Source organism: Zingiber officinale, chromosome 2A, assembly GCF_018446385.1.
Source record: "Zingiber officinale cultivar Zhangliang chromosome 2A, Zo_v1.1, whole genome shotgun sequence".
Taxonomy (NCBI): domain Eukaryota; kingdom Viridiplantae; phylum Streptophyta; class Magnoliopsida; order Zingiberales; family Zingiberaceae; genus Zingiber; species Zingiber officinale.
The window spans coordinates 48744130-48748420 of NC_055988.1; the positions used below are offsets into that span (position 1 = coordinate 48744130).

Here is a 4291-nt window from a genome sequence, read left to right on the forward strand (position 1 = left end):
TGTTAGTTGATCTGATTGATGAGGTGGCATCTGAAGAAGTGGACCTAACTGGCTTTGGCGCACTTCCAAGTCCTCTAATGTATCTCGAACGAGTATCGAGGACCTAATACAAGTTTCAACATATTTAAAAATAGCACATGACTGTTTAATAAATAGTACTTGTGAATCTCTCATTTAAGCTAGTTATCAAGGAATAAGTATGGAAACTGTGTTTGCCTAGAAAACTTCTATTATCTATGGCGAAAAGTGATAACGGTACAGTGACTAGAATAAAACTGCTATTATCATTCACTATTCCTTTCTATCAATGAACACTGTAAAAATGAGGGTGAAATTTGTGAAAAATATAAGTAATAAAGCATGAAGTAATAAAGCTTAAGTAATAAAGTAATATAAGTAATAAAGCATGAAGTAATAAAGCATAAAGTATTACCTGCATCGTTAGTCTCCAACATGTAAGTAATAAAGCTGCAAAATATACTTGTTAATTTACTCTCAAATTGCATTACTCTCAATGAAATCATGAATTTGCTTGCGTGGACTTGTAGTGGAAATCATATTAGGCTTTTATTGGCTGGAAAGATAAAAACTTAAGTGTATCTAGAGCAGGTATCCAAGTCTGAGCAGGTATCTCCAAATTTGCTACTGGTATCCAAGTATGAGCAATATGATATATATTAGAACATGAATGCAACTTTACCAAAAAATGTGATAGGATAAGAGAGTAAAATTTTAGCAAGCATCCTTGATATCACTATCATTATACTAACTACAATTAGCAAGTTCGTGTCTGCAACATTCTTTCGTATCAATTATTAAGTATGAAAGTCGATCAAACATTGCAAATGTATTAGAGCATAGTTTAGTAATGAGATAAAGCAGATAAAACTGAGCTGATGTAGATTTTCAAAGTGACCGAAATGTAATTAGTCATTGATTTTGTGATGCTAGATATCAGATTCTCTAGGGCAGGCTGAATACGACTGTATCTATAGGTTTAGTATGTGAATAAATTTTATGTGAATAAAAATTTTAGTATGGCAGGAATGCATAAGAATGAGTATCGCGGACCTGATCACAAACTGTATTTGCAATTTCAACAACATTGATGACCTCTTCTGGATTTTGTGTTTGAATACACTCATCACGTAGTCTCACCATATCATCCTAGAAAAAATAAACATGTTAAAAATATCATAAAACATAATTATACACAGTTAAGAACATATTCACTAAATAAGGACATAACATACATATGCAGTTTTGGCCGTCTCATCAATCCATCCTTTTGACGAGCTATAATGAGTTTCATTAAAAACAGTAATCCGATCTTTTCTTTGTAACTGATCGGTCTGAAAAAAAAAATTGTTAATTTTTAATCACAAACATTATATGAAAACTATAAAAGTAGCACTTACACCATCGTAACTATATTGAATGAATGATTTAGAACCTCCGCGATGGTTATATGGGAGTTTCCCTCGATTTTCAGCATTTATGGTAGATCGTTTCTACAACACAAAATTTCGTATAAATAAAATAATAGTTATAGAACAAATAATTAAATTTTTATATAAAAAAGACATTTATTATAGAATGAGTTACCTGAAATAACTCAGATTCAAACAAAGCACACATATAGTCCCAATCATCTTGAGTCTCACAAAACTCGATCAGAATATGTTGTCGGCGCTCAGCAGGAGGAAGGTGTGATAGCTTCTTATAATGGTTATGCATTTTGGTTCTATTATCTCTATACCGTGAACTCATTAATCGGTCAGTCTCTTTTATGACTGACGATGCACCCTCCTGAAAATTGATATCAAAAGCAGCCTGAAAAAAATAAATTTATTTCACATATGGTTAGTAATAAAGGAGTGGTTATAAATATGTTAAATTACTTGTAGTTACTGATAATCGATCATATATCATCCTTTTGTTATCAGCAGGAACATGCTTCCAGCTCTTAACTTGTAAGGGAGCAAACTTCTTTACCGAGAGACCTAACTCGGTCATAAATGAAGCTGCATTTGGGCCAATTGGATGTCCATCGCTTTGACGAAAAGTAATAGGTAATCTACCTTGGGCAGAGATCTGGCGTCGCAGCCGATCAGAATGTGTGCCACGTGTCTCCCTACGTAGTGGTAGGCCTGTAGATGCAAAAGTGTTAACAATTAATAAATTAAATACACAAACAAAAATTTTGTAATTTAAATATAAAACAACTAACCATTACTAGAAGAACTACCATCAGTCGGTGTTTGCATAACTGGTAGATGCTCAATCCTCTTGGGCGGCATAACTGTCACATAATCATCATGTATAAATCAACAAACAAATATCCATCAACATATATATGTATCTCCAATTCTTTAACATTATCTTATATAAATGAATTAAAAATGAAGTAAAACATACATACCATGTAAATAAAAATTAATCACTATCAACATCTGAAAGAGATATTTGATCATCTGCTTCACTATCAATTTCAGTATCTTCATCTTCATCATTAAGAAAACTTTGAGCATCCCTAGTCAGCTCAACTTGTACATTTGACATATTTATATGTTGATCCTCAACATCTAATCTACAAAGTTGGGCTATCTCTAAGTCGTCACCAACTACTGAAGTTGCTTCATTAGAAGAAATTTCTTGGTTAGTCTCAATATTGAAATTATTTCCAGATTCAATTTCTTCAGATACTTCATCAATTTCAGTTACTTCGTATATTTCTCGATGTTGAACCTTTTGTACTACCTTCCAATGACCTCCACGCTTTATATCATTTAAATAATAAACTTGATTTGCTTGGTTGACCAAAATGAATGGGTCATCAGTGTACCATGTTTTAGAAGTGTCAATACATAAGAGACCAAACTCTTCAACCATTGATTTTTTTTTTTGGATTACATTGGAGCCATTCACACCAGAATAATTGTACTTTATACTTGAAAGAGTAAAATAGTTGAACAACATCCTTTAACACTCCAAAAAAAATCCAAATTGTCACCATCATCAGATGATGGTACGCTAACCCCACTATTATGAGTAGTTCTACAAGAATCATGGGACCTTGTATGATATCGAATACCATTTACAATGCAGGCATCATAGAGCTGAACTTCAACATCAGGTCCCATTGCTAAATAATACAACTCATTTGTGATTTCTGAATTTGTTAAATTCTTTAACTTTATCATTTTTTACCTAAACCATTGTGGAAAATCTCTCTCATGATATTGGAGAAGTTGATTTGAATGAACTTCATGTGACAGAAGTTGTAGATGTTCACTGCATAAATAAATATTTAAGTTATAATTTTATAACGAAATATAAACAATAAAATTACATAATGTAAAAACTTACTTTCTATATTGGTCAACTTCTTTACAATTGTTGAGAATATACCAATGTGCTTTTTTATACAAAGTCAAAGGTAATTTCACATTAAGTTGGATGCCAAACACTCTTGCTTGTTGTGAGAAAACACTTAAATTGCATGCTACTGGTTGAACATCTTTGTTTCGTTCTGGCCTACTAAATCTTGTCTCAATTTGACTCATATATAAAGAACTGAAAGTCAATGCCTCATTTATAATATACCCCTCTGCAATAGATCCTCCAGGTCTTGCTTTATTCTGAACATATTTTTTTATTCTGCCTAAATATTGTTCAAAGGGATACATCCATCGTGACGAAACAGGTCCAGCTAACATGGCTTCACGAGGTAAATGAACCATAATATCAAAAAATGCTGGAGGAAATATTCTTTCCATCTTGCACAATATGAAAACTATTTCCTCCTCCATTTTATATAAATCCGCTATGTGTAAAGATCTGCAGTTATCTTTTTGAAAAAATCACATAACTCAATTAGTGTGCCACATATATCTTTTGGGAAGAATTTACGTACAGCAGCTGGAAGTATTCTTTGCAACAAGACATGGCAATCATGTGATTTTAGTGTAGGATCGAAAAGAATTTAGATATCATCACAATAGCATGATATTGTCCACTTTGGGCCCAGACCCTCATGACTTTGCTCTTGGGCTCTCCCCAAAAGACCTCATGCCAATGGAGATATCTTTTCTCTTATAAACACGTGATCTTTCCCATGTGTTTCCAATATGGGACTATGTTTGCAACCTTGCAACCCCAACAATCCCCCCCTCAAACAAAGGACCATAGGCTTTCCATGTTTGATTCTCGACCCACCAGGTCTTCTTGCCCCTCGGTCCACCCGACCTACTAGGACTTCCAGCCCCTCGGTCCACCCGACCTACTAGGA

General features: G+C 33.6%; 1 long non-coding RNA gene across 1 annotated transcript; it reads right to left on the minus strand.

Moving 5' to 3' along the window:
* Window positions 1-1112: 1112 nt before the first annotated feature.
* LOC122039633 lies at window positions 1113-1505 on the minus strand. Its single transcript, XR_006128286.1, has 3 exons — window positions 1419-1505; window positions 1254-1352; window positions 1113-1167 (listed from the first exon to the last, which is right to left on the minus strand). It is a non-coding gene; the product is annotated as an uncharacterized LOC122039633 (long non-coding RNA).
* Window positions 1506-4291: the final 2786 nt, after the last annotated feature.